This window comes from Helianthus annuus, chromosome 15, assembly GCF_002127325.2.
Source record: "Helianthus annuus cultivar XRQ/B chromosome 15, HanXRQr2.0-SUNRISE, whole genome shotgun sequence".
NCBI classification, from domain to species: domain Eukaryota; kingdom Viridiplantae; phylum Streptophyta; class Magnoliopsida; order Asterales; family Asteraceae; genus Helianthus; species Helianthus annuus.
In genome coordinates, this window is record NC_035447.2 from 46,589,410 (window position 1) to 46,604,604 (window position 15,195).

Below are 15,195 nucleotides of genomic sequence, written 5' to 3' on the forward strand. Positions count from 1 at the left end.
TCAGTGTATAGATCCTGCAAGAACCTCGGTCAAGCTTACTAGGACCTCCTTCAATACCCACTAGTATTGGATGGCGGGGGAGCGAATAGCTTGATCCCCTCATATGTAAATTACTATTAATACATTAACCCGACTACTTGGGATTGTATCTCTGCTGACTCAAACCACTTAGCCGAGGGTAATGTCACTTTCAAAAGAGGGGCCTACCACTTTACGCATTAATAACTTAATTAATTATCATTCAATATTCCGACACTTTGGGATTGTTATCCTTACTGACTCAAACCACTGGGTTGAGGGTAACGTCACCTTCAAAAGAGTGGCCTACTACTATAACTAAGATAATTTCTTAAAAAGTGCAAAAGTACGGAAATTATCAAAGGTTACATTAAAGGCGAGTCAGATCCAAGTGATTCATCTTGTCTATCTGTTTTTATTTTTATTTTTATTTTTCAGCATTTTAGTTTTTATTTTCATGTTTAAAACCTTTTCTAAAACTTTTGATTTGATTAGACGTTGAGGATAAACCGGTACTAAAAGCTCTTGTGTCCTTGGACGACCTCAGTATCTTACCAACGCTATACTACGCTCATGATGGGTGCACTTGCCCATGTGTGTGTTTAGTGTTAGTAGAATATCGTGTTTTATAAATTTAAAACTTGACTAACGTGTTAAAAAAGGGCTTAAAATATCAATAAAAACATATCACACCCAAGTCACACCAAGTTTTTGGCGCCGTTGGCGGGGACACAAGGATTTTAAGAAAGTTAGGAATCAACGACCTAATCGTTTTTTTCTTGTTTTTCTACTTTTCTAGGATTTTTCTAAATTTTTCAGCTTCTGCAGACTGCAGCACGGGGCCGTGCCGGGTCGGATACGGGCCGTGCCCAGCATCCTTACTGGCAGTTTTTGTTTTCTGAGTTATAGAGAGGTGACCACGGGACCGTGTTGGTGCAGCAAGGGGCCGTGTTGAACTCTCCAGTAACTGGGATCTGGAAAACAATCACTGTAACCACGACCACGGGGCCATGGTCAGCAACCACGGGGCCGTGGTGAGACTTCTCACAAGCAATCTTTTTGTTTTTATCGCAGGACTTGGAACCCAGGCGCCGCACCTGAACTTCCTACGCAGTGCATGAGCTCCAGTTCCAATAAAGACATAAAAGAACCTCTAGACGAACCCGAACGCTTTCTAAGAAAAAGACTTAAATCTAAAATCCAAGAAAAATTTTCGGGGGACCCACTTCTAATGGCGGATCAACGTACCCTAATCGATTACCTACAGCCCACGATAGGTAATGTCGGCGCCGCTATCAACGCACCTATGTCGATGCCAACAACTTCGTTCTTCGGCCGCATTTGATACAAATGCTCCAAAACTCCGCAACTTTCTATGGGCTTGCGGACGAAGATCCCCATTTACATATTACCAACTTTTTGGAAATATGTGATACTTTTCGGATCAATGGGGCATCAAACGACGCTCTTCGCCTCCGAATGTTCCCGTTTTCACTAAAAGACCGAGCTGAGGCTTGGCTTAACACCCTCCCAAGTGGTTCGGTAATCACTTGGGATGAACTAACCCAAAAGTTCTTATATAAGTATTTCCCTCCTTCTAAAACAGCTAAATTAATGACTGAAATTAATACATACTCACAAGAGGATGGGGAATCCTTATATGAAACTTGGGAAAGGTTCAAGGAGCTACTAAGAAAATGACCTCATCATCGTCTTGCGGTATGGCAACAAGTATCCACTTTCTATAATGGGCTGTTGCCACACACAAGACAAACACTCAACTCTAGCTCCGGGGGACTTCTAGGTAATCGTTGCCCAAATGAAATTTATAATCAAATTGAGGAAATTGCTCCAAAAAAATTTCAGTGGCACACTCCCCGAGGCACAAAATCTATTGCCCCGGGTGCCCATAAGGTAGCCGAAAGCACTTCTTTACAAGCGCAAATCGAGGCCCTCTCTTCGAAAATCAAAAAGTTAGAAATGGCAAAAAACGGCCTCGGTTATGGCTTGTGAAAGGTGTGATGGGCCACATGAAAATTGGAGTTGTATGAACGAAATAGATAATCAAACGGAAACGTTAAACTACATTGATAATAGACCTAGGCCGTCAGATTCTCCAACGGTACCTACAACCAAGGATGGCGTAACCACCCTAACCTTGGTTGGAGAGAACCCGACAATAGTAGTAACCAACAAAACCAGAACCAATGAACAAACATTCAACAACCAAGAAATGAGTCATAAAATTTCTCTCAATAACAACAAGGGGGACGGGAGAGGCTTGAAGATACTATCTCACGGCTCATCTCCGACACCGAAAGGAAAAACTCGGATCGATTCCAACAAATGGAATCGAGCTTTAGAAATCAACAAGCTAGTATTCAAAACATTGAAAAACACTTAAATCAACTAGCTCAAAATTTCTCCGAGAGACCACAAGGCGCGTTACCCAGCAATACCGAAAACAACCCAAAGGCGCAAGTGTATCTCATCACGTTGAGAAACTGTACTGTAGGTCCCTAGGAGGCTCCACTACCTCCATCTGAAAAGAGTCCATCCAACCAAACCACAACTTCGCCAACACCCCAAAAAGAGACGACTCCTCTGCTAAATTACGAACCTAACAAGAACCCCCCGGTGCCCTACCCCGGTCGGTTACTTCGCCAAAAGACCGATGAGCAATTCACAAAATTCGTAAACTTACTAAAACAATTGCACATCAATCTTCCATTTGTGGAAGTCCACACTCAAATGCCTAAATATTCAAAATTTATGAGAGACTTTCTCACTCACAAAAGGAAAATTGAAACATTGCAATTAGTTAATTTAAGTGAAGAGTGCTCCGCCGTAAGACTCAATAAACTCCCACAAAAGAAAGTCGACCCCGGAAGCTTCACCACCCCTTTTTCCATTGGGGGATCGCCTATAGGCAATGCGCTAGCCGACCTTGGAGCTAGCATCAATCTCATGCCCACATCAATGTTTGACCGACTCGGACTAGGTAAAACAATCCCCACAAAGATGAGCATACAACTTGCCGATCGATCTATCAAATATCCACAAGGTGTTGCCGAAAATCTATTGGTAAAAGTCAGAGACTTTATCTTCCCGGCCGACTTTGTCATACTCGATATGGAGGAAGACACCGAAGTACCACTCATTTTAGGAAGTCCATTCTTAGCCACCGCTCACGCAATGGTAGATATGAGTGGTGGGAAGTTAATATTGAGGGTTGGGGACAAAGAGATGGAATTCGGGGTTGGGAAAAGAGTAGAGGACGACGACCCGGTCAACTACATGGAAGTCATAGACTCAAGCTTGGGTGATGCTCTCCGACGGTGTAATAGGGGATGCAAAACATCCCACTTGGGTAACATATGACTAACTTTGGGTCTAGCCAAGGACCCTTATAAACGTGGCGCACCACGGAGGCATTCCGCGAAACTATCCCTAGTTGTAGTTTAGATTAACTTTTATGATCTCTAGTTTAGTTTTAATTTTCAGGAATAAAACGCACTCGAAATGGTGGAGGTTACTAAGGGAACCTTGTACCCACACCCCATGCACAAAAAGCAGAGCCTCCCGACAATTTTTCTTCATTACAGCAAGTTCAGCACGGGGCCGTGCTCAGTCCAACACGCCCCCGTGCCCGAGATTCTGCAGAAAACTCCTAGTTCAGGTAACTGGAAACGGGGCCGTGTTCACTGAACATGCCCCTGTGCCCAGCCTTCTGTTAAATATGATACTGGAGATCTAAGCACGGGGCCGTGCCCAGACCAACACGGTCAACACAAAATTTTGTTTTTAAACACCTTTTTACACATTCAATCAACCTAAAAACTTATTTTTGGGACACATTGAGGACAATGTGTAATTTAAGTGTGTGTGTGGGGGGAGGGGGGGATGCTAAACCTTGAATTTTGCAAGTCCTAATAACAAACCTTACACAAAACTCTATTAGAACCGCTAATCACCCAATTTTTTTTTCAAAAACGTTTCATTTTTTTACTTGTCTTGGTTAAATTTGGGTATAACAAGTTCTAAAAAAGGTTATATTTTTTACAAATTTACAACCGATAACGTCGTGATAAAAAGAACCAACATAAGAAAATTATGAAACGACATGACAAATCTAGTTAAAGTTTGATTTTATATACTTGATCACATTATAAACCCATTCCCACAAAAAGTGAGTTTTGAGCCTTTATTGAGCATACATCTTTAAACTAAATGCTCATCTTTCGTTTCTTGTGTGAATAGCCGCTTGGTTCTTACGACTCTAGAACTTGCCACGACGATACATTCCCGGTCCTTACCAACTTAAACCCAAGTAAGTAAATGATAGAGGCATTAGGACTAACCCATTTTTCTTTCAACACCATTATTTATCATTTTTTTATCACCTAACCAAAATCCCCCTAGTTAACCCCTTTGAGCCTAAACCTTTTTGTTTCTAAATCCACAAAACAAACACCCTTTACCCACCAAAACTTTTTTTCTTTTAAACCCTTTATTTTAGTAAAAAGCTTCGTTTTCTTGTGACATTCTTTATCAAAAAAAAAATGAAGTCTAGCAATAAACAAACAAGTTCCTCAAAGAAACTTTGTTTGAAAATGCTTAGTTTGAATAAAAGTCACAAAAACAAAAAGTTTTACGACGATCGACGCTTTTTACGCTTTTAGCCCTTTTTACTAACCACTAACCCAAAACCATCTACCTTTAACCCAAGCCTAACCCTTCCCCAAGTCCTCTTGATATTTACAAAGGTTTATAGTTAAAAAGGAGGAGGATTGATTGCTTCGCAAGCATATGGTAGAAGTAAGTTCCATGCCGGTCTCGAGTGTTTCACAAAAATACATCTTCGGCCGAGTGTTGAGTGATCTCCCGTGAGGTATGTGAACTTGTATATAAATGGAATTTTAAAAAGGCGTATTGTGCCTAAATAAGTAATTTCTCTTATGAAACATTCTAAATAAATGATAACGAATAGGATTTTAAATAGTATAAAAATAAAACCCAATAAAGATCTTGGATTCCCGACACTCAAGACAAGCCTAAAACTTCTCTTCTACCCATTCCATTTGGGTGTGTAAGCCACATAATAAAGAGTTTTGCTTGAAGACAAGCAAAGATTCAAGTGTGGGGGTATTTGATGTGTGTAAAATGCAACATAAAAATTACATCAAATGAGGCATAAAACTAATCCTTTTCTAGTACTAATGTTGGAAAAAGTGTGCTTTTGTCTTCCTTTTGTATTTTCAGGACCAAACGAGCTTAAATGAACAAAAGGAACAAATATGCAGCAAAAATTAACATAAATATAAAGAAAAGGAATAAACATGGCATGCCCGACCCCTCGACAGCATCTTCCCAAGCAAAAACAAGAAACAGAAGGCTGACCACGGCCCTGTGCCCAGCGGACATGGGGGCGTGGTCAACGCTAAGATTCGCAGAATCTTGCAAGTCTTAATAGTACAGATACGCTTCTGCATACGGGGCCGTGCCTAGCTCAACACGTGGGCGTGTAGAGCCTAATGTAGACAATTATAATTAATGAAGAAAGAGAAAGAGGATGGCCACGGGGCCGTGTTCGGGCTTCTGTTCAGGCTATAAATAGTGGTGCTTGGCTCACTTCAAAGGCATTCCTTGGCAAACCACCTCTCTCCCACTTTGTCACCACTACACCACCACTATAACACCCACATCCACCACCATCATCCATCATCCACCTTAGAGTGTGTGTAGTAGTCTGGGGATCCAAGATTGATAGTAAGAGTTCTTGTCAATCAAAGGCTATGTTTGGCTAAGTCTCTTACATCACTTGGTGAAGACAAGCATTTAATGTAATACTTTTGATTTTTAATCATTTCACACTTTTTATTTGGTTTTGTATTAATGACTTTAATAACTAGTTTCTTATGTTGAAGGTGAAACTTCTTTATCATTTGTCCGTGGTGTCTTGGCATTACTTTACTGTCTGTATAAAGTAAAAGATTTTCACCATTCGTATCTCTACGATCTATATAGAGATATGTTGGCTACCTGGTCGGGGGTTAAGGGAATGGTTTGGTAAGGTTCTTGGCTTGTTCAGTGTATAGATCCTGCAAGGACTTAGGTCAAGCTTACTAGGACCTCCTTCAATACCCACTGGTATTGGATGGCGGGGGTGCGAATAGCTTGATCCCCTCATATATAAACTACTATTAATACATTAACCCGGCTACTTGGGATTGTATCCCTGCTGACTCAAACCACTTAGCCGAGGGTAACGTCGCCTTCAAAAGAGGGGCCTACCACTTTACGCATTAATAACTTAATTAATTATCTTTCAATATTCCGACCCTTTCCTTTAGGATTGTATCCTTGCTGACTCAAACCACTAGGTTGCGCGTAACGTTACCTTCAAAAGAGGGGTCTACTACTATAACTAAGATAATCTCTTAAAAAGTTCAAAAGTGCGGAAATCATCAAAGGTTACATTAAAGGCGAGTCGGATCCAAGTGATTCATCTTGTCTATCTGTTTTTATTTTTATTTTATTTTTATTTTTATTTTCAACATTTTAGTTTTTTTATTTTTCATGTTTTAAAACCTTTTCTAAAAATTTTGATTTGATTAGACGTTGAGGATAAACTGGTACTAAAAGCTCTTGTGTTCTTGGACGACCTCGACATCTTACCAATGCTATACTATGCTCACGATGGGTGCGCTTGCCCATATGTGTGTTTAGTGTTAGTAAAGTATCGTATTTTATAAATTTAAAACTTGACTAATGTGTAAATTGGGCTTAAATTATTAATAAAAATATATTACGCTCGACACGCATTGTCACACCCTGACTTTTGCGGAAGCGTGATTTGGTGTGACTTGCTTAATATCATTGCATTCAATCATAACAAACAACTATATGATAAATCCAAGATGTCCATCCATTGATTATGATTTGAAACATTACGGGGCTGTTTGGTAGCCTCTTAATGACCATTCAGATGCTACCTCTTAATGGGTTAAAATCTGAATGAATAAGAGGTAACCTCAAGTCTGAATGGTTAAGAGGTAACCTCTGAATGATAAATAATCACATGTCACATTCTTCTACCTTCTCTTTGGTAAAATTCTTAATGGTTCCATTAAGAGGTAATCTTTTAATGACCATTCAGAGGCTACCAAACAGCCCCTACAACAACATTGATTTAACCCCAAAACCACAGACTTCATATTCAAAATACAACACCAACATGTTTTAACTTCCTTAAGGACTTTTTAAAAGATACTAAAGAAAACCAAGCTTTGAAACATGTATCCTATCCAGGATAGGATAAACACTCTAAACCATTCGACACCGGATGGCATCTTTTATTCCAGACAACACTTGAAACTTTAACGCCCGCCAGCTCCATACTTAGTTTCCTGAAATACATGTAGTTTGAAAACATCAACAAAAGTCGAGCGAGTTCATGTGTGTGTCTGTGAATAAACCTTTGAAACCATTGTAAGTATGTTTGTATGTAATTGAAATCCGGTATGAAAGCAACAAGGAAACAGATCAATTAATGTGTAGCTAATACATTAATATACGTGACATGGTGCAGGAAGACTCAGACCTAGCAGACTTTGCACCGAGCCTCCGGCTGTAAGACATAGTCACCTCATGGTCCACTCATCGGACTCATGGGTGGGGCTTGCTACACCCAAATAGATCTATCACTCATGTCCCTCGGTCCTACAACGAGGATTGATGGTCCTAGAGTACGCCTACCCATTCACATGATCTACTGTACTTTCCAAAGCTAACCATACCATTTGTATTTGTATGCAATCCTTTTGTAACATGTACTTCACCCCCGAAGTTATAAAACAAAAACAGTTTAAAGAAAAGGGGGAACATGAACTCACTGGTTTGCGTTCTTTGAATCACCGTAACTCGAGCTTCTTCGGATAAAACACGACTACCTACAACGTACTAATGTCTATTAGACGAACGGGCCGTGCCTTGACTTAGTATTAATGTCTTTGAGTTACGATTATTTTGTGTCTTTGATATTATTCCAAGTTTATAATTACTTGTTAAAATAATTAATATTTTAACTCAAATTATATTTATTAAATTTTGGAATAATTGGTAAAACAATATATTTTAACTTAATACTTCCCAAGTATTTTTTCTTGTATTTCCTTCCCAAGGATGGGGGTATCTTTTACTTGTATATTTCTGCCTTGTATCGGGGTCGTATTCCGGTGTGTATTTATACGTACGAGGATACGTATTTTTATTGTATTCATTAAGAATTCTTTATACTTAATTTCATATTAATTATCCCGGAATATTATCTTTAATAAAGATTCAATATATATTTCCAAAATATATATATTTGAGTTAATTGCTCGGATGGTCCCTGTGGTTTCAAGTTTTTTCATGTTTAGTCCCCACCTTTTGAAAATAGCAGGTATGATCCCTATTGTTTGTCATTTTGTTACTCGGATAGTCCCTGAGTAGATGTTAGTAAGTTTGGAAATAACATGTATGCTCCCTATGGTTTGTCATTTTGTTACTCGGATAGTCCCCAGAGTAAATGTTGGGGGACTATCCGAGTAACAAAATAACAAACCATAGGGAGCATACATGCTATTTTCAAAAGGTGGGGACTAAATGTCAAAAAAACATGAAACCACCGGGACCATCCGAGCAATTAACTCAATTACTCTATATATTTTAAGGAATATTACTTAGAAAAATTATTTATAATTTTTCTTCGGCAAAAGTATTTGTAATTTCTCATAAGTTAAAAAATAATATATTTTCATGTCTATCTTGGAAAATATGTTTATAAACTCATTTTTCTCCAAAAATGATATATCTCATATTTGTTTGAGAAAATATATTTTTCACCTCAAAATATTGTATTTCATGTTTGTGTAAGAAAATATAAATATATTTCTTAAAAATAATATATCTTCTAAAAATTTCAAGAAAAACATATATTTCATATTTTCCAAAAATAATATATTTTCCTTGTCAAAATATGACATACTCTTGTAGTAATATATATGCCAAAATATATATTTCATATTTGCCAAAAATTATAAAAACCATATTTTCATTTCATTGGTGTCCAAAATATTATTTACCAAAATATGCTTTGTGAATGAATTTCCGGAATATTTTTTGTAGATTGTATTCCATACTTCGGTTTCACGAATATTTTGTGTAAAATGTGTATATTTATTCCTTGGAATTTTGGTAATATTTTGGATTGTGATTCTTGGTATTTTAATGGGTTATATTATTTCAAGTCCTAAAATAATATAACTAATACACAAAGTATATAAGTAATCACACACATGGTGTCTTCTAAATATATATTTCCTAAATACATATTTAGTCACTTTTATTTATGAAAACCAACATCCAATATTTATATTTTCGTAACACAAATTATGGCAAAGTTTATGTAAGAAATTCATGGTTTAAAATACACTTGTAAATATTTGTTTAAAAATATTTTTCTAAGTGTTTATATTTTTAGAAAATTTTGCCATAGTTTCCCCTAAAAATGGAGGTTTCCATGCTTTCAAGCATATCATTTTCTTTTGTAAAAATCATCACAATCAATTCACAATCATCAACTAACAACCTTTACTTACCAATTTACCAAAAACAAGTAATAATCTACTACTTCATGAACTTGAATATTTGTAAAAATTTGTAGGAACTTACTAGTGTTATTATAAGTCTTGTTAACCTTTAAAATGTGATTAGTTCTTTAAAAACTTCATTTTTAAAGAAGTTAGATGTTTACAACTTCTAATCATATTTTCTAAAAATGTTTCTTTATGTATTCTTCTTGTTACACAAGTGTTTCTATACTTGTTTAAGCACTAAAAATAAGATTTGTTTATGTAAGAACCAAGATTTAATAAAACTCATATTTTTAACTTTGTTTCTTTGAAAGATCCTTCATAAATCTTTAGATCTATATGATTATTAACTTACTTTGATCATTATTTTTCAAGAAATCAAAGTATTCTTTCAAGTTCATGAATCGTGTGTGGATGATCTATCATCCTACATCATTTCTACTTTCTCATCTTGCTAGATTATGTTTTTAATCATGATCTAGCAAGATCTTATGATGATCAACATCATTTCTACAAACAACCAATGATCAACAAGCATAACAACTCATATTCATCAAGATTACTTCATTAAACAAGCTTATGTTCATGTTTACTTCTTATGATCCTTAGTGTTTTTCAAGTTTTTTATTATAATTCTTCTTTAACCACTTAAAATAGATGTAAAATTGATAGATTAAGACTCTTACCACTAGCACAAGGCTAGGGATGATTCAAGAGTAGAAAACAAGAGGATAAAAGCAAATGAAGGAGGTCCTTCAACTTCCGAAAGCTCCTAGCTTCCTTAAGCACCTTCTAACACCTTTGTACATATGTGGAATGGTTGGGAGATGGTTGAATGATGGTGGTGGTGGTGGTTTGTTCTTGGCCATGAGGTAAGAAGAAGAGAGGAGAGAAAAGTGTGTGTTTTAGTAGGTGTAGAAATGAAGTTATGATCTTGTATGCCTTCTTATAATCCATTTTATGTATTTATCTTATGTATAATATGTCTAGTATGATGAAACATGATCCAACATAATCTATTTAAATATGCAAATAAAATCAAATGGTGGGGCCAGCATATCTAGCCGTCCATAGGTGGGGTGGGGGGTCTTAGGTTAGGTTGTAAGTATATAGTTAGTTCATAGTTAGAAATCAAGCGTATAGTTAGGGATTTAGTTACTCGATATTTATATGATGTGTTATGGTGTTCGGGGATCATAACTAGCTTGGTAATGTTAAAACAGTGCTTCTAGTGAAAATTTGATGTCTCGGGTAGTGTCCGGTTGTTCGGTTGGTTACTGGTTCGTTAAGGTGCTAAACTACGCAGTTTAGAGTGCTTTATGTTACCTTTTGTGACACTTTTGATTCCCGACACTTAGGAAAGCATTCAGGACCATTTAACCATATTTCTGCGTTATATTAGTGTGTTAAAATGCTAATTTATGCTGAATTTTGCTGATTTTCTGCAGAATTCTGCAGTTTATGGAAGTTTTAGGCACTTTCCGGCACATAAACTATCCCTAGGAAGGCAGTTTTGTGATCCTTACTTTCCTACACACTATACTAGTGTAATACTTTAGTCTCTGGCTCATTTTGTATCTCAATGCACTGTATGTCTATGTGCTGAGTTCTGTCAGCATTTTCCTGATCTATCAGATAACTGTGCTAACTAAACTTAATGCATCATTTAAGGCAATAAAGCTTTCATGCAATATTGATATGACATTAAACAATGTAAGATGCACATGCATGTATATGGCAGAAATCAGAAAGCAGTTAATTGAAAATTTAGCACAGTCATTAAGCACTAATCATGGTTAATTAATTGTACGGATACCTGGATTTTTGACAGTTATCACACGCATCACCCGACAATTAACTAAGTAAACATGATAATTAGGAGGTGCCCTTTTGAGGGGTTAACACCTACCTAATTATGATCATGTAGCCATATTCGCCTCGAACAATGGCTGGACCATTTAGGTCTAAACCGAAAGTCAAAAAGCCGTTTTGCTGCAACTTTGACTTTCGGTCTTTAAACGTATAGAAACCGAACTAGAGTGGCTAAGGACACTTACAAAGGGTCCTAGCTCGAACTTTAAAATAGAGGGAGCTTCCTTTTGATCAGGAACCTCAGAGATAGAGAGAAAGATTAATTTTTGAGATGAGCAAGGAAATGAGGCACCAAGAGCTCCTATTTATAGTTGAGGAGGATGATCAAAGAACAAGCCAGGTGTTAAGGGGTGTTCAGAGATCATCACAGGTGTCCTTTGTGGTTTTAAAAACCATAAAAATGCTCCAGGTTTTGAATTATGAGAGTAAAGGGCGGTTTAAGGGAGAAACTTGCAGCTGTCTAAAAATTTCTGCCAAGATACAGGCTTTACGGACCGTAAGCCTTACCTCATACGGCCCGTAACCGCTTTTGAAATGTTTCACCCAGAGACAGTCCTTACGGTCCATAAGCCTGAACCTTTTACGGTCTGTATGCGATTGATCAGAGAACTAAATTTTGAAACTTTACACATTTGACCCCTCAACTTTCATATTCAATATCAATCATTCCCGAGAGCATGTTTTAACATTATAAAGCCTCGAGTTTGGTAAAAGGTCATTCAGAGGCATAAATTAGCATGTTGACACTTCTAGTCCCTCCGCATACGTACTTTATTGATTGTCAACTTTAATCCTTTAAGATAAATCTTTTACACGTTTAGGGTTTTAGAACATGTGTCTCCTCATAATTGGACATGATTTTTACGAGGTGTTACATCCTCACCCCCTTAAAAGAAATCTCGACCCCGAGATTTACTGAAACAAGTGAGGGTACTTTTGTCGCATAGTGGACTCAACCACCCACGTATACTCAGGACCTCTACGGGCATCCCATTTCACATTCACAATTGGTACATGGTTCCTTCGGAGCTTTTTAACATGTTGATCCTCAATCGATAAAGGTCTTTCAACAAACCTCAGGCTTTCATCAATCTGTACGTCTTTATGAGACATTCCTAGCGATTCATCAGCTAGACACTTCTTTTAGTTACAGACGTGGAACACACTGTGAATTCCACTAAGCTCCTCAGGCAAGTTCAACTTATAAGCTACACTCCCGACACATTCAATGATCTCGAATGGTCTGTCACACCCCGGCCGCGTATAACATGCAACCGCGGCGGAAACGCCGGGGAGTGTTGTGGACAGAATTAATTGTTATACAACCATGGAAATTAAAGTTACATTTTATTTATTAAACAAGGGTGTTACATTGTCTTAAAAGGAAGTACAGAATCCAAAACACAGTTATTCTAGTTCTATCTTCAGTTTTTAGTCTCTAAGGCACAGGTCCGCCCTAGTGTCGTGTTCATCGTCCTATGGAACAGCTCCTGAAAACACATGTGAAAGTAGGTACGTCAGCATAAAAATGCCTGTGAGATACATAGGTTTTGTGAAAATGGGATTCATGACTTGAGTTTAAAGAATGTTTAATAACAGTCAGTCATGAACCTTGTAATTTGTCTTGCTTTGTAAACCATTTGAAAAACGATAACATCAAATGATATGTATAGATAAGTGCAAGGTTAAACGAATAACCAAGTAAAATGAGTTGAATATAATAAGTTGTTTTGTAAGACAATGTTTTATGAAAAGTATGTTATTTGTATAAAATGTTATATGTCTAAACTGAAATGATTTAGATAACGCTAAGATATGTAATATTATACAAACATTTATATATAGGAAGTACCAGCGGCGTATCCACCATGTTTGCATCATATTACATACTCCACGTTACCCAAACCATTTACCCAAACCAATCCACCCTGTAAATTGTTCATGTATAAACCAAATGTCAAGTGTTATTGTGTAAACCATGTCAAATGTTTATGTTCAAATGTAAACCACCAAATGTGTATGTCAATGTCAACGTGTTTATGTTCAATGTAAATCATGTAATGTGCATCCCAAAATGTATCATGTATGGTAAGCGAAATGTATCAACTTAAACCATATGTAAAATGCACAAAACAAGTCGTTGAAGTAACACGTGGTTTAAATCAACGTTATGTTCTGTGGAAAAATGCATGCTCTATTGATATTAACATTTATGTGGTATTGTAAACTATGCATACATCCAAGCCTTGAGACTGCGGTGATAAACCCTTAAACAAATTAAAGGTTTATCTAAGTTATGTATATCGAATTCGGTCACTCCTTCCAGTCCTATCAAACCCAGGACTTCAGGAATGGGAGTTGTCAATTCCTATGGTACCACTACCTACTAACGAACGGCGTAGCTAATGTTAATGAATGTATTGTCCCATGTTAAACAAACCAAATGTCATAACAAAATGAAGGCATGTGATGTAAACAATTGTACTAAGTATGCTAAGTAAACATACGAAGCAGAAATGTTCATGTAAATCAATGTGCCCATATGCTGAGTAAACATATGCAGCAGAAAATGTTCATGTAAATCAATGTGCCCATATGCTGAGTAAACATATGCAGCAGAAATGTTCATGTAAATCAATGTGCCCATATGCTGAGTAAACATATGCAGCAGTAATGTTCATGTAAATCAATGCACTAAGTACGCACACAATGGGCATACATAGCAGAAAATGTAATAAAATCGTGTACTATAATGTACTAACAACATAGCAGGCATATGATGTGAAAACATGGAAAGCATGAATGTAACAGATAGGCACATGTGTTTCACCTCAAAACAGTTTGGAAAACAGTAAAAGAGGGGTTCAATGTACTCACATGAACTCCTCGAAAACATGTAAAAGATGGGGTTCTATGTACTCACCTGAGATTGCTTTGGAGTTCTTGTATAATAACCAGATAATGCTAAAGATCACGGGATATCAAACGGCACCTAACAGGTAGCTATGTTAATATACCGGACCAAATCGGAAGGATCGGATAGTACGCGGGTTCTTAAACCAAACGAGTATGGAGACTCGTGTAATATGGTTTAACAAAGCCTACATACTAAAATGAAACTTAACCTAAGTGCTTACGGTCCATCACGACCCGTTTAGGTAGCTTATGCTACCTTACGCGTCGTTCGCGTAGAACGCGTCTGGAACGCCTAACATCGTGACCACTAGGTATAACCCCGGAAGGTTACAACTATGGCCACCTAAAGTGTTTGGTCGGATCCTGATGATCGACCAAATGGGTCGGGTTCGAAAGTATAAGCGATGGTTTAGATCGCTTACTTACGACCCTATATAAGCACTAAACTAAAAGTGACGAGCTAAGCATGTTAGAACATGCTTAACTAAGTTTGAAAACAGGTTTGACATCAAAACAAACGGCTTTGATGCCCACGAGTAGTTTGGTTACAAAATATGCAAGAATGCACATTTTGGCCGAAACTACGACTCGTCACTGAGCCTAGATAACGTGGTGATCAGTAGGTATAGTCACTACGGACTATAACCATCGTGATCACGCTCACGTTATGAAGTTCCATGAACTTCGCATCGACCATAAGCTGGTCAATGCAGAAAGTCAACAAAACGTTGAATTTCGGACTCGAAAAGCG

At 37.3% G+C, this 15,195-nt stretch overlaps 1 non-coding gene across 1 annotated transcript; it reads right to left on the minus strand.

Moving 5' to 3' along the window:
* Window positions 1-1,626: 1,626 nt before the first annotated feature.
* Window positions 1,627-1,733, minus strand: LOC118487878. The gene has a single exon (XR_004882819.1). It is a non-coding gene; the product is annotated as a small nucleolar RNA R71 (small nucleolar RNA).
* Window positions 1,734-15,195: the final 13,462 nt, after the last annotated feature.